The sequence below is a fragment of the Pseudochaenichthys georgianus genome, chromosome 12, assembly GCF_902827115.2.
Source record: "Pseudochaenichthys georgianus chromosome 12, fPseGeo1.2, whole genome shotgun sequence".
Classification (NCBI taxonomy): Eukaryota; Metazoa; Chordata; class Actinopteri; order Perciformes; family Channichthyidae; genus Pseudochaenichthys; species Pseudochaenichthys georgianus.
Window position 1 is genome coordinate 3,741,676 of NC_047514.1, and position 26,913 is coordinate 3,768,588.

Sequence of the window (26,913 nt, forward strand, 5' to 3'; positions counted from 1 at the left end):
ACACTACACTACCCAGAATCCTCAGCTATCGTTTGGGACTACACCATGAACCCCGTGATCAGTCCTCAACCTCTGTGATTGGATGCGCGACGTTTACACAGAGCGTCCAAAAGGACTTTGAAATGGAATGAAACCCATCGACGGCACACTATTCAAAACAGGAATCGAACGTGTCCTACCCCCCCCCCCCCCCCCCCCCTTAGGTCACAGGCTCCTCCAACAGTGCTACGCAATAAAACAGATACACAGAAAAAATAGTGAAATAGTGCAATAAGAGTCTATATACAAGTGATTGGAATATGATATATTAGATAAATAATTTCTAAGTAGCAGCCAGATGAATGTTATTTCTAAGTTCAGGTGTTTAATAGTCTTCTGGCCTGTGGGATGAAGCTGTCTCTGTGTCTGGTGGTTTTAGTCCGAATACTGTGGTACCGCCTGCCAGACTGCAGCAGACAGAACCGTTTGTGGCTGGGGTGATGGTGGTCTTTTATAATCCTGAGGGCTTTCTTTAAGTTTAACCTGGTATTTTTACTCCACTACATTTATTTTAGTTACTTTACAGATTTGGATTAATGATTTGAAATATAAACAACCCTTAAATCAGACTTTAGTTACACCTGAATGAAATTCAGTGAAGGTGATTGTCAAGTGCCAACAATCAGGCGAGATATTTGATAGTTGGTGCTTGAGAAGACTAAATATTTATCTGCAGATCCGTTTAAAGCATATTCATTACTCGTTATTCTCTAATAGTTCATTAAAGACTGTATATAATTGCTATTTTGCACATCCCTTTCAAGATTTCAAGATTTTCTAAGGTTTATTGACATATCATATACACAATAGCGTAGTTATGCAATGAATGACAAACTTGGGTCACAGGTTCATCAACAGTGCATTACAAGACATCTATCAATGTGTGTATACTTCCACCATTACACTGTCGTATTCTGCACATTTCTTTAAATAAAGCCTTATTAGTTAGCACATCCTCCTATCAGGCACTAAACTGTTTTACTATAGATATCATTTGAGTATCTTCTTGATATTTTCTATTCTATATTTATATAATTGACCTTCTACTTTCCCACTATTTTATATGTACTCTTAATATTTGAATGTTTTCATCCATCCATCCATCTTCTCCCGCTTATCCGTGGTCGGGTCGCGGGGGCAGCAGTTCCAGCAGAGAGCCCCAAACTTTCTTTTCCCTGGCGACATCAACCAGCTCTGACTGGGGGATCCCAAGGCGCTCCCAGGCCAGCGAAGAGATATAATCCCTCCACCTGGTCCTAGGTCTACCCCTTGGTCTCTTCCCAGCTGGACGTGCCTGGAACACCTCCCTAGGGAGGCGCCCAGGTGGCATCCTAACTAGGTGCCCGAACCACCTCAACTGGCTTCTTTCGACGCGAAGGAGGAGCGGCTCAACTCCGAGTCCCTCCCTGATGACCGAACTTCTCACCTTATCTCTAAGGGAGACACCAGCCACCCGGCGGAGGAAACCCATCTCGGCCGCTTGTATCCGCGATCTCGTTCTTTCGGTCATGACCCATCCTTCATGACCATAGGTGAGGGTAGGAACGAAAATGGCCCGGTAGACAGAGAGCTTTGCCTTCCGGCTCAGCTCCCTTTTCGTCACAACGGTGCGGTAAAGCGACTGCAATACCGCTCCCGCTGCTCCGATTCTCCGGAGCATTATGAATGTTTTCATAAAATATAACACATTCAAAAGTGCGTTACAAAAATGAAAGACATTAAGAAAAAGGCATTTTAAACAGTCATTAAAAAGCAACACAATCTTCCTGCATTGCAATTACTCTAAACGTGTAATAACGTGCTTTAACCAGTAGGTGGTTTGGGTTAAAAGCTTTATATATACAGTCTATGGTTAAAAGCATAGGTTAAAAGGCTGTCAAGTTTACAGTGTTAACAAAATAAAATATACTGCTGTTTCCGGTTTAGTTTAAGACGAATATTATTTTGTTATTGTTTTGATATTTGTAACACAAAAGCGATGGGAAAAACCAATAGCAACCAAAAAAAGATGGTCTTAACATGACCCAGTCGTCTAGTAGTTAATAAAAAACAATAATATCAAAACAAAATATTACTACTAACTTTATTGTGAAATTAAAACAGAACGGTAAAAGAATAGTTTCCGGTGTATTCTGATGCCCGATATCATCTCTGTAGATAAATAAAGAACTAAGACAGATGTGTAATATTTAATGCAGCCAAACCATTTATTACAATGCATTCATGTGATGACTATCAAAGAGTAAAGCAAGCACTGCTGAATAAAGTATGATTTTCTCTTTTACGAAACGTTTTTTTTTCATATGGAATGCAGTTGGAGGTCAACCAATCAAAGAGCTTGAGGGCTGATCACGGGGTTCATGGTGTAGTCCCAAACGATAGCTGAGGATTCTGGGTAGTGTAGTGTCTTCTGCCGTCCAAAAACTCCGAAAAAATATTTGTTTCTCCGAATCGAAGGGGGAAAATACAAAAGCATTGCACACAATTCAAACCAATCAATGTTGTGTAATTAAAAAGGACAATTTGGTGTTTTTTAGTCGATGAGTAGTGCAGATATCACTGTAAAATCAATCGACAGTAAGGAGAATAGGCTACTTACTTCCGGGTGTAAAATTCTCTGTTATCCAATGGGAATGGACGCTCGTAATACAAGACATGATCATTATCTTTTAAATAACGTTAACTAAAGGGAACAATCTATTTGACACAGCTGAAGCTCTGGCCTTCCTTAAAAACAAACTAATTTAATAAAATTAACAGTTGCATTACACACAATGCACGTTGTAGAAATGCGTGTGTGCACCACGACAAAGGAGCCTCATTCACTTTACATTGGGGTTGTTTGCGTGGTGCCGACACGCAAATGTAACAAAGTTCGTGACTCCACCACGCATTGTGGTGTTAAGGAGTCGTGGTGGAGTCACGTATTCTGGTGAGATCAGGTTGTTTCAGAAAGGACAGGAGACCGACAGGATATGATGATGATGATGATGATGATGATGATGATGATGATGATGATGATGATGATGATGATGATGTTAAATGTGTTGCTTTAGGAACATCCATTGCAAATACATGGAATTCAATAAACATAGAAGAGCATATCATGCAGTTTGTCGGTGCCTTTTCCTCCGTGTTGTCCTGGTTTGCTGTGCTGCCTCCCAGTCGCCACCATGGTTTGCTGTGCTGCCTGGGGATGCTCAAATCGCTCAGAGAAAGGAGTACGAATGTACGGCTTCCCCACTGACACAGAGCGGAGGAAAAAATGGCTGGCTCAAGTCAGCAGGAGCAATTTCACGACCAACAGCAACAAAATATGTGATTTTGGATGTATTGGCTGCTCGTCCACAGAGTTTATTCTCCCGTTAGCTCCCGGTTAGCTCGCACTGCAGCGGCCGCTCTAAAGTATTCACTGTCCGACTCACACAAGCAGCTGATGCATATCCCCAGTTCCCCTTAGCCTAAGTGAATGTGTGTCAGTCTGAATTGACACTGTTTGGTATCACAACGCTGTTATGAAAGTTTCTCTGGTATAAAACGGGTGATGTTAGCATAGCAACCGAAGCTAAACTGACTACTGGCATCCGATAGCTGCAATAATACAAAACAACACGTCTGCCTCTCTCCACAATGATCGATAACAGCGAACGGATGGTCAAAGTAAGGTACAAATAAACAGAATCACACGAAGCCTGGTTAGTGTTGCCTGACTTTATAAAGTGTGTTTATAGGCACTACTGCTTGTAGGCAGGCTGACAGTCGACCCATGTTCAGGGGAGGTGGGTTTAGTTTCCTGCACGTCTCGACGTAAGAGAGACGTAAGCGACGTCACCTCTTAGCTCCAAAGCTCTTGCCTCTGGACCGACAATTTTTTGGAGCTGGAAATGAAGCGGATTCCGGAGCCAAGAGCCGGCGCAGCTCCGGTGTGAACTGGAAAACCCAGCGCTTTTCAGGCTCTAGCTCCGAGCCGGAGCTGAAAAGGCGCTGGTGTGAAAGGGGCATCGGTGCAGGTATTCAGGCTCCATTGAACCCCCCTCTGGTTCTTGTGCTGAAAGAGGGAGCAACAGACAGGAGAAAGGGTTATACACACCTATATAGCACACCTATTGCCTTGGGGAGATAACGTGTTTACTTATATAAAACAGTAGTATTAAACGTACCTTGTGTTTTCACTCTCACTTAAGTCCCTCTCCCTTTGCCATCAATCCAGAATCAGCTGAGCTGCAACATTATACAGACAGGTAATAATCAACAGAATCACAAGGACACAATATGGCTCTGCTAAAAACACTCACTCTTACACGCACCAAAGTTATATTTATCTAATATTTAACTCCCTCCACCCCCGCATACAATCCCGTTTAGAAGCCCCTCTTCTCTAATTCAACATGTTGGACGAAATGACATAGAGAGAACGGAATTTACAATTGAAAGGCTGTTCAACGTGTGTTGCTAACTTGCTTCGGTATGCTAGCTTAATCTGTTATCTGTAAACGTTCCCTAAATCTACTAATTTAGGGATAATCCACTGACATCCTTTAATACACATGTTCATTTGAATCAGATGTACTGATAATATCCGCAATATACATCTTTAAACTTCTTCTTACCTTTAAAAGTCCGTCACGAACGGTCTATTATGCTGCAACTCCACAGCTCTGCCAGCCTTGACGCTAACTTCCGGGGAACGATTGAGAGGCTCCACGATCCGCCATTGCTGTAAAAAAGTGGTCCATTGGAGTGAACGGAGATGTCGTAACTCTTCTATTAAATGGCTCTGATGTGACCTAATGACTCAACATCAATGCTGGGTCAAAGAACTACACTGGCTGCATAGGACACACCTCTTTTTGTTGCATTTTAATATTTTAAATATTTTTATATTAATATTTTTGATGGAAAAATGTGCCTATTTCTTCAATACCTTCCAGGTCATGTGACCGATTCGCTCAAAATCAATGTTGGGTTAGGGTTAGGAAAATACACAAGAAGAGGAACAATTTCCAAAGCCTTAACCAGTGGTGTCAGCATTTATTATTACACTCTGTTAAGACCAAGCGGCAAACTCTGGGGAAGAGCCGGGACGCCAATACGGAAGTGCCACACACTGCAGTTCATATATTGCCGATAGGCGATGACTGCAGAAAGGAGCAGTTTCTACCCCTGGCTCCATACATTTTTATTATCGATATAGTTAGATTCCACCTGCATGATTATGGATATGTGAGTGAATTGTTTTCTAACACAACCCTTTTATTTATATTAGGTCTTAAAGTTTTTGCATAAATTAGGGCGTGGTCACGTTGATGGACACGTACATGCCTCACTGTCAGCTAACAGCAACTTGTCCACTCTGCTAGGCTACAACCATAGAGGCTACAACGTTAGTTAGTCGTAGTTACTGTACTTGACCCTTTAGCTTTAGCCGTGATTGTGGGAATATTGTTACAAATACCAGACAATTAAAATGTCGTGCTGTGTGCTTGAATGTACTAACAGAACTTCCAAGAAGTCTACTCTCAGCTTTTTTCGGTGAGTAAAATGATAATATTGTACATGTTAACCCCGTTAGCAGGTGTTTGTGTGCTTGTTAGCTTAGCTTGTTATGTAGCTTATTAGCCAGCTAAGGATGTAACCCTTTATACATGTGTATATATATATATACAGTTTAGTTTATGATTCAGCCTTGGGTAAGACTTTTATAGTCTATGGCTATGACGCCCATAATGCTAAATGGGAGCAAATGTTAAAAGGGGACCCAATTATCCCAGTGGTGGCCGCCGAAGCTAACCGGAGCCGTAGCTAACCGGAGCCGTAGCTAGCCCTTTGCGGCGTTATAACTGGAGATCAAGGAATGCAGCGAAACGCGGACTTGGTTGGCCTGCAGCCTTCTATAGTATTAGCTAAAGAAATGATGTTGAACAAGGCTTATTAAGCTGATCATCGCCACAAATGTTCTGCTATGTATCGGTACTTATTTTATTAACGTGTGAATGACAAGTATTAAGAATAACAACAAATAGCTATTTATCTTGCATATTGTCTCGTTTGATTATGAATGTAACGTTTATATAGTGGAACTACACTGTTTTATCAAAACCAAAGTGCCACGCAGTAACTTGGTAGGCCCATGCATGTATTTCAGCAGGAAATGTGCAACCTAGATTACATTTACCAACACAGACTATATAGAAATATTTGTAAAAGTTGTTCATGCGTTATTAAGTGAATATGGCATTAACCCTCCTGTTGTCTTTGGGTCGGTTTTCATGTATTTTTTAATAAAGGTTTCCTTTAGGTGATCCAGACAGGCTGGACCAGTGGGTGCTGAACATCCGGAGGAATAAATGGACCCCCAACGTTTCTTCTCGCCTGTGCAGTGCACACTTTGAGTCATCACTTCAGCACGGACTCATGGGTACAGATCCTTTAAAAAAAAATAACTTGGTTCCATTTGTGAGTGTAAATTGTTGTTACTAATTAAATACATGTTATACATCATACAATGCTAAATAATTGTTATGGCACAGCTTGCACATCAGTGATGAGTAATGTTCTTTTGATTAAAGGCCAAATTAAGATTTGGCCAGTTAAGTATAGAAACATAGAAATCGAATTCTTTTGCAAACCATCACATTTCTCTTCAATTTATGCAAAGACTCTTTATCATAGATAGAGAATTGCCATTTCCCCCACATACTCTATGTTAAAAACAGATGCATTATATTAACTTTTTTACATTATTTTAATAGCAACATTCATTCATCTGTTGTCATCTTATAACTTATTTTATCTTAACAGCTATCACTGTAAAAAAAAAAAGATTTAATTTCATCTTACTATATTTATCTTTACATTCTGTTCTTGCATATGTCTTATTATATTTACGTGTATATAGATTTCTGCCTGCACTAATTTATTATTCTTAATTTAATTTTGAATTTCTTTTATTGTTTTATGTCTTATATAACTGTTGCATTGTTGGAGGAGCCCGGGACAGATGATTTTCATTGCCATTCCTACACTGTAGCCTATGTGCTATGACATCAATCCTTTGAATCTGAATCTTGGAAACACGTAATTGTTGAATGGATTAACTGCATAGTTAACATGTTGGCCCTCTATTGTCTTTTATAATGCACTCTTAAATTTAAAACAACATTATTCAAAAGAAAGTTGAATATCTACAGACCTCAAAAAGTTATTTTATGTGTTTTTGTTTATTATTTTTATTAGGGAAGGAGATGCCTGAAAAACACTTCAGTGCCCACCATTTTCACAGCCTAGAAGGAAAAGCAGGGTGAGTAACAATGACGAGGTAAGTGACAGTCCTAGTTCGACTGTTAACAGCAATGAGGAGGTGGCAGATGTCGACCATGGTAGTGGTGAAAACAGTCTTGCTGCTGATCAGAGCAATATCATTATGATGCAAGGCACACCTGAAGAAGCCTTTGTTGTTCCACATGTGGAGCATAATGACATTCCAACAGTCAATGCTTGTGAGGATGTTGGTTTGGGTTGCAGCAGCCAACAAACAAAACAAATTGAAAAACAAGCAGACTCCGCCTCTGTTCACTCTTACACTTGGGCTTTAAACCAAGATGGGTCATACTGAATAGTTTGTGCACACATTTTTGTGATCTTTCTTTCATGTAGGACGCTTGAGGGAAGTTGCAACGCCTCGGCCAATGGGATGTCTTCTCCACGTGAAAGAGATTGAAGGCATCACTTATAACTTAAGATAATTTTCCAAAAGTTATGACTTTTATTGGCTTATGTAGTAATGGATTACATCTAACTCGAATCAAGATCGTATAGAAAAAAAGGAAAGTGTAATCCTTAGTTACATAGGAAAAGATGTAATCGGATATGTTTTAATTTTTTTAATAATAGGGAAACTCAGGATTACAATCTTATTCAAACCCAAAAAGAGCATATAGTGTTTGTTGTAAAATTATCAAATGGTATCTCTTCTCTGGAAGCCGTACTGTTCTGTAGGCTAATACTTTAATTGTGAATCTATACACCTACTGCCTGAATCTGCTTTATGGTATTATATTATACATTTAAGTAAAAAAATCATATTAATATTTCTTCTCTCCTGTGTTTATTTGCATTGAATTTGATATTGAGGTAATCCAAAAGAAAAATAAAGTGATCAGGTTACATTACTTTTATATCTTGATACTCACATGAAGTTACTGGTTGTGTTTTTGGCAAGTAGCCCTCCCAACCCTGTACATAAGTTATATCATTTTAATTAGATACAGTTGTTGCACATCTTTAATTTATGTTCTAGTGTACTTAAGTCAAAAAATGCAAGATGTAACTTTCAATGTGGCTTGTGTATTTATCACATTTTCAATGTGAAATAGATCTGATTAAATAAAGAGTAAAAGCACAATCTTAAATGTCGACATTTATCATTTTCCTATGCTTATTGTTAATGTAGTGGTGTGATAAACAAAATGTTGTCGTGAAGGAAATTAAGATGTTTTATTTGTTGACAAAAGATTTTAAGTTGATGTTCACAACATGTGGGAACATTTGAGAAAAATGTTTCTATTGTAAAACAAATATTTATCTGCATACTGAACAAAACTCTCTAGAAGATATTATCTTCTGTGATGTTACGACCCTGTAGGGATTGTGGGTGTTGCACTTCATAATTACATTCTATGGTATGCTTATGACATTGATGCCAAAATACATGGGATTAGGGGAGACCTTCCTGTTGTTTGCATTGTCACTGATAAATGACAGGGTAGTATTCATTGTCAAGATTTTGTGTTTTTAAACTTGGGACTCTTTTCAGACTGCTCCGGCTTGGGAAAAAATGTGAGCCTTAATGTGTAATGTTTTCTGTATTGTATTGTAAGCTTATCCTTTCATTTGATAGTCGTATTTTGATGTGATAGCTAACATTTTCAGTAAGGAGTAGACAAAAGAAGTGAAAATATGAATGTAATTTATTTATTTTTGGTATATCTGGGAGAGCATGATCTTCATGCCAGGGTGCCGATGGTGAAGCTGGTGCAGGTCCTCCTTCATCTGGTTCAGCAACTGAACACTGGGCACATCCCCCAAGTCATTGCCGCCACAGTGGATGAGGAGGACATCCGGGACTGCTCTTCCTCGCAGGGAGTAGGAAAAGAAGGGGAGGACACCTCTCCAGCGCAGTCCACCCCAACCGAACCAGCGCACCCTCAGGTCAAGGCCAAGGTTGCTGCCGATGGTCTCTGTAGCTCTCTGGGCTCCACGCCGGACATAGCTGTCTCCGATTATCCATATCACTATGGGAGGAAAATAAACGAGAGTAACAAATGCTTCAGATAATGAGGAATATCAAATTAAGTATAAAGGGTTGCTCATTTTGTTCCTTTGACAATAACATACAAAATAACTATGAAATCACACCTGTATGGTTAAAAGTAACAAGAGAGCAAAACCTCAAAAAACAGATTAACAGCACACAGTTTATATATATATATATATATATGTATATACTGTGTGCTGTTTATCTACAATTGTGCACACATGTATATATATATATATATATATATATACATATATGTATAGTATGTTTGTGTGTAATGTCAACCATCTGAAGTCATGTAAAGTAAGCCAGGACCATCAACTTACAGGTTGTGCAGTTTGGTGTGGAGGAGGTTGCCATCTTCTTTTTTCTTAAAGCAGGTTATTGAATTATTGTTTGTATGTGTTATATTTGATAAAAAAATATATGAAGAGTACATACTTTCATAGGGGGAAAGTAGAAGGTCTGTGATAGAAATATAGAATATAAAAAATCAAGAAGATACTATAAGTGATCTCTACAATAAAACAGTTTAGTGCAGGATGTACAAAGATATTAGGAGGAGGTGCAAAACAGAAAAACGAATTAACCTTTATTTAAACATTAAATAATACTTTAGATTAAGGTCTTCTTTTAAATAAGAAAAACACTTTGGGGGTATCTATCTACAGATAAATATTAAGCCTGACAAAGTACTTAACATAATTGCTTTCCTGCAATGTTAACTATGTTGAAGCACTTATTTTAACTGATATTACACATATGAATTATACTCTTATGTATGTAGATAGAATAAGAAATGTGCAGAATATGACAGTTTAATGGTGGAGGTACACACATATTGATGGATGTCTTGTAATGCACTGTTGAGGAACCTGTGACCTAAGATTTTCATTCATTGCATACACCGTAGTTGTGTATATGATATGTCAATAAACCTTTGAAAATCTTGAAATCTTGAAAGGGATGTGCAAAATAGCCATAATATACAGTCTTTAATTAACTCTTAGTAGAGAATAACGAGTAATGAATATACTTTATTACTCGTTTCCATTCATGTCAATTAAAGATAAATGTTTAGTCTTCTCAAGCACCAACTATCAAATATCTCTCCTGATTGTTGGCACTTGACAATCACCTTACCTGAATTTTACTGTAACTAAAGTCTGATTTAAGGGTTGTTTATATTTCACATCATTAATCAGAATCTGCAAAGTAACTCAAATAAATGCAGTGGAGTAAAAATACCAGGTTAACCTCTGAATTGTAGTGGAGTAGAATTACAAAGTAACAATGAGCTGCGTGGGTATATATTAATTCTGCGCATTATGGACACAAGCGATTTTCACCGATTTATTAATTATATGTTTTACATTTGATAACACCAATGTGTTTAATACTGGCAGCTTCTAATTGTGGGAAAAACGAAAATGTTCAGTAGAGACGTCCCATAGAACATTTTGCGAAACACAATAGCCAGTGTGTAGTTCTGGGGGGGGCGTTCGATTCCAGTTTTGGATAGTCTGGCGTGGTTTCGTTCCATTTCAAACAGCTGTTTGACGCTCGTTGTAACCTTGGCGCACTGCCACTCCAACATCCAATCACAGAGTTTGAAGATTAATCACGGGGACTGTAGTCCTAAACGATAGCTGGGGATTATGGGTAGTGTAGTGTAGTGTCTTCGGCCATCCTAAACTCAGAAATGTTGACGATCGCAATGATGCTCGAAATGTCCCTTACAGGCCTACGTCTGTTTCCAGTGTGTTATTTTGAAAAGAATAACAAATTAGAAGGAAAAAAAGATTTAAAAAAATACAGATTTCAGTATTCTGAGGCTCTGAGCCCCATTTATTTTCCTCACAGACGGCAACAAAAGTCCGAAATTATACGATTTAAAATAAAAGCAATAAGTGTGGCTTGATATTGAGTAAGAACATGTTTTTATGAACCACACAGCTTCCGGTCTTCCATGACCCGACCTGAGAAAAAGAAGTGGTGCAGGCACGAAACACATTACCAGTAGAAATACATTGCTTTTAAAATCGTGCTGTGCAACATGAAAAAAAAGGGGGAAATCATGTTGGTGAACACGAATCAATAGATTAAAAATCGTGTTGGTGAACACGAAATGCCATGAGACTGGGTTGGCCCCTCTCAAGCACGTTCTAAATCCCTCCCCTCTCTCGTGCACTCGGCCACGATCTAGCTGCCAGAGCATGTGAGAAAACGAGAAGCATGGCTGCAAGTGGGAGTGCAACTGCCACTGCGCCTCGGCTTGTTGACAAAAAAGACGCCAGAAGCGAAATTTGGAAGTATTTGAGCTATATCTCTGACAGTCAGGGCAAGCCTACGCAGTGGCGTTTCTATATGTACAAAAGTGGTGGGGCACAAACAACTCAGATGTCTATATATAAGCTTCTGCAGAGAGGTTCATGGCTGGTGAGGCACTGGCACTGACTCTTCAGGTTTACAAATATATTAAATCAAAATATAATATTATTTTCAAAAGCTTTTTTTGTCTGATGCTTCAATTACTTTTAAACAGACAGTTCAACAGAAGGATAGCCAACAAATGTAATTTTATCATTTAAATATTGAATTGTTCTCTCTTAGTAAGATCTCATTTTCAATAACATTGCGGTCTTACCTTGACTTGAAGATGAAGTCCATTTGCCTATCCCTCTGGACAAACATCTCTATTACTTTTTTGTAAAAGTCCTCCTTATCTTCTTGTAGTTTAAAAAGTCTATCATAAATCTAATCTAATCAATAGATTTTTTATTCGAAAATGATAAAAGTAGGGTAGACATGTGGATATTAACCGGCTGAACAAAACGTACATTTATCTAACAGCTACGTTTCCCACAGATCTTACTTTGAGCTATTTTCTAAAATCCTATGGAGAAATCTCGTTGCTTTTTTGTGGAGGGAAGCCATGCGCAGCTTACTTCCTGGTTTTAGGACGCCTCACTGCAGCTCTCTCGTCTCCTCTTCACACACCACACTTTTCGCGGCACACGTACTTACAGCCAATCAGCTCTGAATTATGTGAGATGAAGTATGGTGGGGATGGCAGCACTTTGCCCATATGGTCATTATTTTTTGCCACACACATTAAATAGGAAAATACTCTGAGCATGCGCAGTGTAGTTTTTGCAGTCACCGTTCACTTATGCGGCTTTCACACCAGCGCTTTTCAGTTTCTAGCTCCGAGCGGGAGCTTTTCTGGTTCAGCTCCAGTTTCCCTTTTCAGCTCCCGCTCTGTGCACACCGCCCACTGGCGCCCCAGAGCTGCCCTTGCTGCGTCATGACGTCACCGTTTACATCGCTGATTTGCCCCCCAACGGAAGCTCACAACAACAACTGCGTCGGGTCGATGATCGTGTTGCTTTTAATCACACGAAGCCAGAATAAATTCAATAACGACTTCTCCAACCTTATACTTTTCTCCAGAGTGCCGTGGTTAATTGTTTATTAATGTGTTTCTGCAGCATTTACCGACCGCTGCAGTATTGGCTGCTCATCCACGGGAGTTTATTCTCCCGTTAGCTCCCGGTTAGCTCACACTGCAGCGGCCGCTCTAAAGTATTCACTGTCCGACTCACACAAGCAGCTGATGCATATCCCCAGTTCCCCTTAGCCTAAGTGAATGTGTGTCAGTCTGAATTGACACTGTTTGGTATCACAACGCTGTTATGAAAGTTTCTCTGGTATAAAACGGGTGATGTTAGCATAGCAACCGAAGCTAAACTGACTACTTGCATCCGATAGCTGCAATAATACAAAACAACACGTCTGCCTCTCTCCACAATGATCGATAACAGCGAACGGATGGTCAAAGTAAGGCACAAATAAACAGAATCACACGAAGCCTGGTTAGTGTTGCCTGACTTTATAAAGTGTGTTTATAGGCACTACTGCTTGTAGGCAGGCATAACAGTCGACCCATGGGAGGTGGGTTTAGTTTCCTGCACGCCTCGACGTAAGAGAGACGTAAGCGACGTCACCTCTTAGCTCCAAAGCTCTTGCCTCTGGACCGACAATTTTTTGGAGCTGGAAATGAAGCGGATTCCGGAGCTAAGAGCCGGCGCAGCTCCGGTGTGAACTGGAAAACCCGGTGCTTTTCAGGCTCTAGCTCCGAGCCGGAGCTGAAAAGGCGCTGGTGTGAAAGGGGCATTAGACAGTCAGAGGGAGGGGCAGGATCGGTTTTGTCCCACATGGCTCTAAACAGCTCAATAGGCACACACTGTAGACACTAACTAGAAGAACACATACTAAAACAGCAATGTACAGACGAATCAGATGATTAAACATGATCTTAAAATATATTTTATATATTTTTTAATTTATTTTTTGCATTTTGTTGTAATCATTATTTTAATACTTTCTGCTAGACTACAAGGAAATAGTGCTACTTGGAAATTTTAACTGGGACTGGTTAACTGCAGTGTCAGAGGATTTTAAAAACCTTTGTATCTCATTGAATGTTACTCAGATTGTGGACAGTCCTACTCGCCCAAATAATTTAAGTCCCCTAATAAATCCTCCCTAATTGATCTCATTTTAACTAATGTTCCCCATAAATATTCATCTGTGGGAGTATTTGCAAATGATCTGAGTGATCACTATGTTGTAGCCACAATTAGGGACACTAAGGTCCAAAACCTCGCATTATCATTAAGAGAGACATAAAACATTTTGTGGAGCAGGGTTTTGTGCATGATCCGTTTGATTTTGATTGGGGTAAAATCGATCTGTGTGCTGATGTAGAAACCGCATGGTCTTATTTTTATCTTGGTTTTATGGAGATCATTGATAGACATGCACCCCTGCGTAAATTTAGAGTAAAGGGACGAGACAATCCTTGGTTTTCTGCTGAACTGTCTTGTCTTGTTCATGAGAGAAACAAGGCCTGGGCAAAGGCTAGGAAATCAGGCTCAGAGATAGAATGGCTGCGTTTTAGGCAGCTAAGGAATAGCTTCACTTCAAATGTCAAAAGTGCAAAGTCGAAGTACTATTTGTCAGTTACCACAGAAAACCTAAATAATCCTAGGAAATTTTGGAAAGCAATACAATCGATATCAACCGGTGAGATCCGTAATGAGCTACCTCCGTGCCTTACCACAGCATCTGGCTCTATATCGGACAGGGCCACTATGCTAAATTGCTTTAATGAGCATTTTGTGTCCTGTGGTTCTCTATTTGATTCTGTCACTAACTCTGCTTCTGTAAACACCACAGTCTGTGACTCTGAACAACGTGGTCTGGAAAACCCTTTCAGTTTTACCCCTTTTACTGTTGATGTTGTTCATGAAGCCTTATCTAAGCTAGATCCTAGGAAACCGGCTGGCCCGGACAACTTAGAACCTTTCTTTTTAAAGATAGCTGCAGACTTTATTGCTCCACCTCTTACTTCTCTTTTTAACCTCTCCCTCAGCACAAATACAATTCCAAAAGTATGGAAGTCTGCTTATGTCTTGCCTTTACTGAAAGGAGGGGAGGCCACCTTATTAAACAATTATAGACCCATCTATAAATTGTCAGTTCTGGCTAAGGTTCTTGAACGCCTAGTGAGTGAACAGGTAAAGGAGTTTTTATGTACAAATGACATCCTGTCTAAACATCAGTCAGGCTTCAGAAAGAAACACAGCACCATCACTGCCACAATGAAAGTGGTGAATGACATTACTAGTATTTTAGATAATAAGCAGAGTTGTGCAGCTCTGTTTATTGACCTTTCCAAAGCGTTTGACACCATTGATCATCGCATCTTAAAGCAGAGGCTACTCAGTATTGGCCTATCCAGCCTTGCAGTGGGGTGGTTTGTGAACTACCTCTCTGAAAGGTCCCAATGTGTTCATTTTGATGGACTGTCTTCTGAGTGGTTAAACATTTCTAATGGTGTACCACAAGGTTCTGTTTTAGGACCACTTTTATTCTCCATATATATTAACAGCGTAGGTGATAATGTGGATGAAGCTACTTTACATTTTTATGCGGATGATACTGTGATGTACTGTGCAGGTCCCACCATTAAGGAGGCTGTTGTTAAATTACAGGCTGTTTTTAACACTATTCAGACTCAGCTCTCTGCATTAAAGCTTCTTTTAAATGTGGATAAAACCAAGGTAATGCTCTTTTCAAAACCAAAAAAGACGCCAGAGCCTGTTTTAGATATTGTAACTACGCAAGGAACAAAACTTGAAGTTGTTGCCTGTTACAAATACCTTGGTATCTGGCTTGATGATTGTCTCTCTTTTAAACTTCATGTCAATAACCTGCTAAAAAAACTGAGGGTTAGGCTAGGTTTCTTCTACAGGAACAAGTCCTGTTTCTCGCTTGAGGCCAGGAAAAGGCTAGTCACTGTGACCTTTTTACCTGTGCTGGACTATGGGGATCTATGAATGCACCTGCCAATTGCCTGGTCAAGTTAGATGCTGCGTATCACAGCGCACTGGGATTTGTGACAAACTGTAAAGCATTAACCCATCACTGTACCCTGTATGCAAGGGCTGGTTTGCTTTCACTAACTGTACGGAGGCTCAGTCACTGGTACATTTTTATATACAAAGCCATGTTAGGGAAACTTCCATCTTATATCTGCTCCCTGATCTCATGGAGAATTGTAAGTGGCTACTGCCTGAGATCGAATGCTGTGGTTTTATTAAATGTGCCAACTGCTAGGACTGTCTTAGGGAAGACAGCTTTTAGATGCGCAGCTCCTCTGTCTTGGAATAGTCTGCAAATTAAATGGAAACTGAACAATCTGGTGCCACTAAATGTTTTTAAAGCTCGGTTGGATGCTACTCAATCGGAAGCTATTGGTACCTGTTTATGTGGATAATTTTGTAAATGATGCTGTATGATGTCCTTTTGTTGTTCTGTTTATGCTTTTATGTTTCATGTGGAACTACTTGAACAGGTCTCCCTTGGAAAAGAGATCAATGATCTCAATGGGATTTTATCTGTATAAATAAAGGTTTGAAATGAAATGAAATGAAGCACCCGCCGAGCTGTTTAAAGAAATTAAAGACAGACAGGTTAGCGAATGTGATAGATTAGGGATTCCCAACCTTTATTGTGCCAAGGACCGGCAGATAGGCTAAAAAAATCGCGGACCGGTTGTCAATTTTAACTGATTTTAATATTTACTCACCAGCAGGTAGTGTGACCCACACAGTGTGTGATCACAATTTTATGTTTATATTTAATATCATTTTATATTACCTGTTTAACAATGGACAGCAGGGGGCAGTAGATGGCAGAGTAACACTGCCATAAAGGGGTTTGTTATTATTTACGCGTCTACCGTAAAATGTCTGACGTGATGACGGAGCTGACGTTAGCTTGCCATTCTGGCAAGACCCGCCAAACGAGCAGTAAATGGAATTCTCTGCTCATAATTTCTCCTGTTTTACAGGTCAGTAATGTGTACAGATTGTCACAAATGTTATAAATCACAATGTCTTGAGTTTGAAGTGGTGTTTAGATGTTGTTTATGATGTTTAATGCCGTGTAGAAGACCACCTCGTGGTGGCTGTGTGTGTATGTGTAATGGTGGTCGCTATTTAGATGTAGTAGACTCGCGTAGAAGACCACCTCGTGGTGGCTGTGTGTGTAATGGCGGTCGCTAGTGATGCAAGTGAATTGTTTATAGCTAAGAAGTGTTTGAGGTGTGTTTTGTATGGTCTATGGGTCCTATGGTCAGTCATAATTGAATTATTATAAATGCGTGTTGCTTGATGCTAATGCTAGCATATATTAGACCAATGCTAATACTTTGCCTGAAAAGGTAATTAACAGTGTTTGAATACAGCACCAATATCTGTTTTGAAGCAGTACATTCTCATTTGGAGTCATGATGTTAATGACACTTGGTTATACACAAATGTGTTTATTTTGAATACTACAAGTATATTTTGAAGATATAAACATGTGTTTATATTGAGAGCAGTAAAGGGCCAGGACAATTGTGTTTTGTGCCAATTGTTAATAAATTCTGGCAAGACCCGCCAAACGAGCAGTAAATGGAATTCTCTGCTCATAATTTCTCCTGTTTTACAGGAAATACTATCTGTCATCGCGCCCTGCATAGCGGGGCCTGTTACAGATTATTGGGGGCTCGTCCGGGATCAGCATCGTTTGAGACGACCACATGCTGATCCAGTGATATTGGACCTAAAGGACCGGACTGACGACGTGTTGCCGGAGTGAAGGTGCTTCCAGTTAGCGACTCAAGAGGTAGAGAGACCAGGTTGAAGGGGATCTACGCCTAGGAGTGCAGAACTGTTTGCCACAGTTGCCCACTACACACAGGATGGCGGACAACGAGAGGAAGAGACTAAGCTGGTCCATCAAGAAAAGACTTCATCAGCTAACAGCAGATGAAGCGTATGAAGTTGCCACACACCTCGATCCAGTGGAAGAACTTGACTCATCAGAGCTAAACAGGGACGACGACGAGGGCTGTGTTGAGTATATTGCTGCGAATATGAACAGTATGACTCTACTAAACCTAGAAGATGAGGGAATGTCAATGTTGTTGTGTCTACAAGATACTGTTAATTTGATTATTGCAAACCGTAGCAGTGGTACCGTGTGTTCCAAAGAGGGTGAAATTGATACTTCTGTTAAATCACCTCTGATGTTATCTGCTACTGTTAACGCTAACCAACAACTTGAGCCATTAGACAATCCAACTGAGACTGGCATTCATGACGCAGACATACAGAAACTGTTAAGGGGCTTAGAGGAGGTGCAAAACAAACTTCAACGCAGTGTCACCACACCTAGTTCAGACACACCGCAACCTCACTCTAGCCAACCCAGTAAGCAGCATACACCTAACTCACCACATACATCTACAGAAGGACTCTCTAATCCCACCCGAGAGAGCATGATTTCCCTTAAAGATCTTTCATTTCTGCACAGAAGGGAGTTTAAGATTCATGGAGGGCAGATAACTGACACTTCATCAGACATTAGCTTTAACAGCTTATGTAAACAGATTGAGGAAGGCTGCAGAGAGCAACACACTGATGACGAGATCATTAGAGGGAAGATCTTACAGTCACCGAGCTGAAGAGTTTCCTGCAGTCCCACCTTGGCGAGAAGAGCAGCACAGAGCTCTTCCAGGAATTGATGTGTGCTAGACAGCATGAAAATGAAGCTCCACAGCAATTCCTATACCGCATGATAGGACTGAAACAAAAAATAATGTTCACCTCCAGGCAGGAAAATGCACTTATTAAGTATGATGCGTCTACACTGCAGGGTGTGTTTTTGAATGCAGTCTATCAAGGCATGGGAGAGAGACATGAGGATGTCAGACGGGAGCTGAAACCTCTGCTTGCTGACCCCACTGTGTCTGATGAAGCTCTGTTAAGGCAGGTTATCAAGACTACGATGGAAGAAAGTGAAAGAAAGCGCAGACTGGGACGCAGTTCCAACCGCAAGTTAACTCAAGCACACAGCATACTCGCTGAACCTGAAGAGATACTCAGCAGTGTGGGAGAGACTAAAAGTAAGGATAATGTCATCCAGAGATTGAGTGCACAGGTTGAGGCTTTAACACAGGCAATGGAAACACTGAAACAGCTATCAACAACAACCCAGGTGCCTGAGGGGCTACATCAAACCACTCACCAGTGTTGCTCTGACAAAACCAGACCAGAGAAGAAGACCAGGAGACCGTATGGGTGCCCACAATGCATAGCTCAGGCTCAACCAAATTGTAGCCACTGCTTTTTCTGTGGGGAGGAGGGTCATCGTGCTATAGGCTGCTTGAAAAGACAGAAGCAGGCGGGAAACGGGCACCGGTCAGGGCAACGGGACGACCACTGACCGACCCAAAGGAAAAGTCCCACCCCCAGGAGGTTGCAGCAGCAAGACAAAGCACTGGTCATACACCTATCAACACGCAGAAAAATAACGAACAACACCCAATCAAAAAGATAGCTCCGCTAATTGGTCGAAAGTCGCTATTGAGATGTAGCATGAACGGTTACGCCATAACCGCTCTTTTAGACTCTGGGGCCAATGTGAGCATAATAGACAATGCTTGGAAAGACAGATACTTACCTGGACAAGATATTAGACCCCTCAGTGAACTCATGGAGGATGATCTCTACGTGACGGCTGTCACAGGAGATGCAGTACCTTATGAAGGATGGATTGAAGTGGTAGTAAACCTGCAGGGAAACGATGATCCAGACTTATCTATTCGAGTGCCTTTCCTAGTGAGTCGAATAAAAATAGACAGACCGATAGTTGGTTTTAATGTCATCCAGGAACTCTTTAGGAGTCATGAAAGTAGACCCAAAGTGATATCTATCCTTGTCAACTTGCTTACGGGTGCTTTGGAGATGGACAGTGCAATGGCAGAAGCTATGGTGAGTTTCATAAAGACTGAGCAAAAACAGAAACAACAGAATGCTGCAGTAAAGATAGGCAGGAAAGAAGTCACTATTTATCCTGGCCAGGTAGCTTATATTAAGTGCAGGGTACCAGTAGATATTAGTGAATCTGACTCACTTGTGCTTTTCGAACCCAATCTAGAAGCTACACCCCTGGCACAGCTGAGTGTTGGAGAAGGACTAATGGCGATCCAACAGACAGAGAGACCTTTCGTAAAGGTGCCTGTGTCAAACCATTCCAGAAGTGCTGTGACTCTGCCCAGCGGTACTGTTCTAGGCAACATCGAAACCATTGACAGAGTGATAGAGACAGATAACCAAAGCAGCAAGGACAATCAAGCCCAGGCAAATATAGCCAGTTCTTCCACACCACCACACTCTAACAGTGACAAACCCACTTCTGCACTGTGGCACCCACCTGTGGATGTCAGCCACCTGAGTGATGAGCAACAGATGAAGGTGGAACAGATGTTACACGAGGAATCGGCAGCCTTTGCTAAAGATGATGGGGACATAGGTTGCATTCCCAACCTGCAAATGTCCATCAACTTAAAGGACAACATCCCAGTTCAGCGCACATACAGTGCAGTACCCAAGCCCCTTTATAAAGAGGTTAAAGAGTACATCCAAGACCTGCTTGTAAAAGGGTGGATAGTTAAGTCCAAATCTCCATACTCAGCACCTGTTGTCTGCGTCAGGAAAAAGGATGGGTCCCTAAGGTTATGCATCGATTATAGAATGTTAAACCAGAAAACGGTACCAGACCGTCACCCATTGCCTCGTATTCAGGAACTCATCGACACCCTAAAAGGCCAAAGCTGGTTCAGCATTTTAGACCAAGGCAAGGCCTACCACCAAGGCTACATTGCTGAAGGATCCAGACACATGACGGCTTTCATCACCCCTTGGGGGCTGTATGAGTGGGTGAGGATACCTTTTGGACTCTCCAACGCCCCTGCTGCTTTTCAGCGCAGCATGGAGGAAATGTTGGACTCTCTGCGTGACAACTGCTGTATCCCTTACCTCGATGACATCCTCTGCTACTCCGACTCCTTCACTAGCCATGTTGAGGGAGTACGTCAAGTCCTGAGAGCCTTGCAGTCCCATGGTGTCAAGCTTCGACCAACAAAGTGTGAGCTGTTCCAGAAAGAGGTCAGGTATGTTGGGAGGCTGGTCTCTGCAGACGGTGTCAGGATTGACCCAAAAGACATTGATGCCATTATGTCTCTGAAAGAGAAGAGGCCAAGCACAGTTGGAGAAGTGCGGAAGTTACTGAGTTTCCTAAGCTACTATAGAGCCTATATTCAAAACTTCTCAAGCATTGCAAAACCAGTTTATGATCTGTTAAAAATTAAAGGAAACTCTACCGTAACACAGGGGAAACATAAGGTGGGAAAAGGAGCTCAGATGCCCTCAAGGACACCTGTCCTGTGGACTGATGATCACCAAAGGATTCTTGAACAGCTGATTGACACGCTTTCACACCCACCTGTGTTGGCCTATCCGGATTTCGAACTGCCATTTGTGCTCCACACTGACGCCTCTCAGCAGGGACTCGGCGCTGTGTTGTATCAACGACAGGATGGAAAATTGAGAGTCATTGCCTATGGTTCAAGAACTCTGTCTCCCGCTGAGAAGAATTACAACATGCACTCAGGGAAACTGGAGTTTCTTGCTCTTAAATGGGCGATATGTGTGAAATTTAGGGATTACCTGTTCTATGCACCCCATTTCACAGTATACACAGACAATAATCCCCTCACATACATGATGAGTACTGCCAAGCTGAATGCTGTGGGCCACCGATGGGTAGGTGAGCTAGCAGACTTTAGGTTTGATGTCAAATACAGGCCAGGAAGAGTGAACATAGACGCAGACACGCTCTCTCGTCTCCCTCTTGACATTGACATCTACGTTAGAGAGTGTACTGAGGAACTCACAAGAGAAACCATTCAAACCACATGGGATGGTTGTGAGTCTGCAAAGAGGCAGGATGTTGCTTATGTTGCTGCATTGGACCTGGCTTCATGCTCAGAGTCACCTGTGAATGTGTCACCCCTTACCATTGACCACAGTGAGCTAGTCAATGCTCAAAGGGAGGACCATGCAATCGGTGAGCTTATCAAACTTAAAGAGGCCAAGGCAGTATTGACCAATGAGGACAAGAAGAGAGCCAGTGGTACACTCAGAAAGCTCATGCACGAGTGGGGAAAACTGCACATGGAAAATCAACTGTTGTACCGGACGGCCAGTCAGCGGCAGCAGCTCGTCTTACCATCACGATACCACCCCCTGGTACTAAAGCATCTCCATGACGACATGGGACATGTTGGGGCTGAGAGGGTCATCCACCTGGCTCGAGACCGTTTCTACTGGCCTTTCATGAAAAAGGACATTGAAACCTATGAAACCAGAAAGTGTCCCTGTATCAAACAAAAGAAACCTGTGACACACGTCAGAGCACCAATGGGCAGCATCACTTCATCTGCACCACTTGAGCTTGTGTCTATAGACTATATGCACCTGGAAACTAGCAAAGGGGGGCTACGAGTACATTTTAGTAGTTATTGACCATTTTACCAGATTTGCTCAAGTCTACGCAACAAAAAATAAATCTGGCAGAACAGCTGCTGAAAAAATCTATAATGACTTTATTCCAAGATTCGGCTACCCGGCCAGGCTCCACCATGACCAAGGCAGAGAGTTCGAAAATGACCTGTTCAAGACCCTGAGGCATCTGGCTGGAGTTGCTCATTCAAGGACAACCCCATACCACCCCCAAGGAAACCCAGCTGAGAGGTTCAATAGAACATTGCTCCAAATGTTGAGGACCCTGGGAGAAAAAGAAAAGAGCAACTGGAAAGACCACTTATCCCTGGTTGTACATGCATACAACTGCACCAGGCATGAGGCAACAGGCTTCTCACCCCACTACCTCATGTTTGGACGGCACCCGTGTCTCCCAGTAGATTTAATGTTTGGCCTGTCAGCCAAAGGTCAGACTGAAACAACACAGGGCTATGCTAAGAAATGGTCTCTGAGAATGAAAGAGGCTTACCGGATTGCATCTGAAAACAGTCAACACTCCAGTGCAAGAAACAAGAAGTACTATGACTGTCACATCAAGGGAGTTGTGCTCCAACCTGGTGATAGAGTCCTAGTCCGCAACATGAGTGAGAGAGGTGGACCTGGAAAATTGAGGTCCTACTGGGAACAAACTGTGTATGTCGTCAAAGAACAAGTTGGTGAAATTCCTGTGTACAAAGTGTGCCCTGAGACAGGTGGTGATAAGATCCGTACCCTCCATCGAAATCTCCTACACGTTGTCAATGACCTACCTGTAAACTTGCCTGAACTAACAGGAAATCCGCTACCACCTAGAGGGAAAAGCAAGAGTCATCATGTTGAGAAACAACGACGGAGAGAGACATCACAAAGCAGTGACTCAGAAAACTCTGATGATGAGGCACCTAGAGTACGATACTGGCTAAGAGTACCTCCACAAGCTGGACTTCACTCACAGAATGTTGAACCTAGCTCTGGATCTCAGCGAAACACAGATGGTCAGAAAAGGGTACCTGAACCACATAGATACAGAGTGCCATCGCGATATCATACACCAGAACAACATGGAGTTGTTACACCTGAGAGAGAAACCAGACAAGAACAACCAGAAGAACGGGCTGATGAGGAAGACCTGCCTGTGGATTCTGAAGCACCGGAAGAGCATGAGTATGTACAAGTACCCTATGGCTATGACCGACCTGTGACACCTCAGGATGAGCCAGTGAGGAAATCCACACGGGACAGGAGACCTCCTCAAACGCTGACATATGACTCCCTTGGGCAGCCATCCTCCAGACCATGTGGGTCTACAGACCCAGCAAGACTCTATACTGTACAAGCCATGCCATTCTGGGGAATGCAGCCTGTTCCTATGCCACATTACACTACACACCAGACACTGCCTTACACTACACACCAGACACTGCCTTACACTACAGACCAGACACTGCCTTACACTACACACCAGACACTGCCTTACACTACACACCAGACACTGCCTTACACTACAGACCAGACACTGCCTTACACTACACACCAGACACTGCCTTACACTGTAATTCTACCATACATACATGCATATTGAGAAGGAAAGATTGTTACACCCACTCTCATCCATATTGTACAGTATTCACCTGTACATTTAAAGAAGTGCCTTATGAGAGTGTGTATAAGTGTTTTAAGTTCAAAGAGAAGGGGCACAAGTTAAGAGGTTGATGGTTAATGTCGGGAGCCATTTTTCTTTGTCGGGGAGTGTGTGACCCACACAGTGTGTGATCACAATTTTATGTTTATATTTAATATCATTTTATATTACCTGTTTAACAATGGACAGCAGGGGGCAGTAGATGGCAGAGTAACACTGCCATAAAGGGGTTTGTTATTATTTACGCGTCTACCGTAAAATGTCTGACGTGATGACGGAGCTGACGTTAGCTTGCCATTCTGGCAAGACCCGCCAAACGAGCAGTAAATGGAATTCTCTGCTCATAATTTCTCCTGTTTTACAGGTCAGTAATGTGTACAGATTGTCACAAATGTTATAAATCACAATGTCTTGAGTTTGAAGTGGTGTTTAGATGTTGTTTATTATGTTTAATGCCGTGTAGAAGACCACCTCGTGGTGGCTGTGTGTGTATGTGTAATGGTGGTCGCTATTTAGATGTAGTAGACTCGCGTAGAAGACCACCTCGTGGTGGCTGTGTGTGTAATGGCGGTCGCTAGTGATGCAAGTGAATTGTTTATAGCTAAGAAGTGTTTGAGGTGTGTTTTGTATGGTCTATGGGTCCTATGGTCAGTCATAATTGAATTATTATAAATGCGTGTTGCTTGATGCTAATGCTAGCATATATTAGACCAATGCTAATACTTTGCCTGAAAAGGTAATTAACAGTGTTTGAATACAGCACCAATATCTGTTTTGAAGCAGTACATTCTCATTTGGAGTCATGATGTTAATGACACTTGGTTATACACAAATGTGTTTATTTTGAATACTACAAGTATATTTTGAAGATATAAACATGTGTTTATATTGAGAGCAGTAAATGGCCAGGACAATTGTGTTTTGTGCCAATTGTTAATAAATTCTGGCAAGACCCGCCAAACGAGCAGTAAATGGAATTCTCTGCTCATAATTTCTCCTGTTTTACAGGAAATACTATCTGTCATCGCGCCCTGCATAGCGGGGCCTGTTACAGTAGCAACAGAGGCTAATTGTATGTAGCCTAACAGCCTGAACAAATAATAGAACAATGCATCCAAAACTTAACAACGTTTAAAAAATAACCGGTGTCGTTTTTTGGTTTTTCGGAAAAAACGGAAAACCAAAAAAAACGACGTTATTCAGTTTTTAAACCAAAACGGGAAAACAGATAAATCAACGTTTTGGTTTTGTTTGTATGATTTACGGATAATCCAGTGATGGGAAAACGAGGTGTGTGTGTGTGTGTGTGTGTGTGTGTGTGTGTGTGTGTGTGTGTGTGTGTGTGTGTGTGTGTGTGTGTGTGTGTGTGTGTGTGTGTGCGCGCGCGCGCGCGCGTGTGTGTGTGTGTGTGTGTGTGTGTGTGTGTGTGTGTGTGTGTGTGTGTGTGTGTGTGTGTGTGTGTGTGTGTGTGTGTGTGTGTGTGTGTGTGTGTGTGTGTGTGTGTGGTTGGTTGGTTAACACGTAGCAGCCTGAAGTCACTCGCTGTTCTGATGAAGGTAAACACAGCGAAGGCGGTGCGTAAAAAGGCACAGCTCTGGGCGCGCTGGTGCTGCACTTCTCTGAAGCCGAGTTACACGTCCCGCTGCCTCCTGATGCTGCCTGCAGCCATTTCATGAAGTGAAGGAGGTTTTCCTTCTATAAAACAGCTGCGGGCAGCAGATACCGTGAGAGTCCCGGACATTAATTCATAGATCAAGGCAGACTGGTTTACTCTCCTGTTTTGCTAATCTGGTGCTTAAACAAAGGCAAGGCAAGTTTATTTATATAGCACTTTTCAACACAAGGCAATTTAAAGTGCTTTACAAAAAAATGAAAGACATTAAGAAAATGGCCTTTAAAATCAGTCATTAAAAAGAAAAGCTAATAAAATAAACATATAGCTCTACACCCCTGGCCGACATGTCCTTAAAATGAAGTCCGAATTTGAAATATATCTCAAATAATGTTTGCACTGCCATTTCCCCACATAAACATAACAGTCTGCAATTAAACGGTTGTCTCCTGTAAGCTCCTCTTCCTACTTGGCGCACCGGTAACTTTCTCGTGCGCACAAGAGGCTGAGACCAGCCGCCGAATCCCTCGGAACATCATAAAAGCCATTTTCAACGGTTATCTGGTGAAAGATTAACTAGGCTACTGGATGAAATAATATTACTGGTAGGCTATAGGTGCGAACATTAAACACTTTTTGAAAAAAATATTATGATAAAATATTTTTATATATTTCTAATTCTGCAAATATTACGATAAACTCACAGCTATTTCGCGGCCCGGCAGTAACACCTCCACGGCCCGGTACCGGTCCGCGGACCAGGGGTTGGGAACCCTAGTGATAGATAACATAATTACATCATGCTCAAGCCCATGCCCTCAAATAAGTGTAATTTATTTTGTGACAAACGAACGTTTTCGTAGTTTGACGAAGCAATTAATGGAAATGATAACTGTCTAATATGGCTATCTTTTTAGCTAACTTACCAATGTGGCTAACATCTGCAATATACATTTTGTCAATAATTATTTATATTACTGTACTATTACATGTTAATAAAATATTAAAAAATATATATTTTATAAAACAAAAAAGTTGTTTGAGATGATACTTAATTTTATTTAATATGAATTATTGTCATTTATTTTGTTTATTGTTCTCATTGTTTAAAATGTTGTGTTATGGTTCTGGTGTGAAATAAAGCACAATAATTACATTTAAGACTGTCGGTATCAAAACCAAAATGTTGGTATGACAACACTAGTTTGAATAGAGGATTCCTAATATTGTTCGCTGAGACCAACATTAATGACCCATCAGCATTTTAAAGTCTACCTGCACATGCAGCAATGACATTTCTGCTGCTATCTTTGCAAAACGA

At 41.4% G+C, this 26,913-nt stretch overlaps 1 long non-coding RNA gene across 1 annotated transcript; it reads right to left on the minus strand.

Annotated features, from left to right (window-relative positions):
- Positions 1-4,051: 4,051 nt before the first annotated feature.
- LOC139434920 (uncharacterized) lies at positions 4,052-4,740 on the minus strand. The gene is made up of 3 exons (XR_011644214.1): positions 4,650-4,740; positions 4,200-4,255; positions 4,052-4,087 (listed from the first exon to the last, which is right to left on the minus strand). It is a non-coding gene; the product is annotated as an uncharacterized lncRNA (long non-coding RNA).
- Between the last annotated feature and the right edge of the window lie 22,173 nt (positions 4,741-26,913).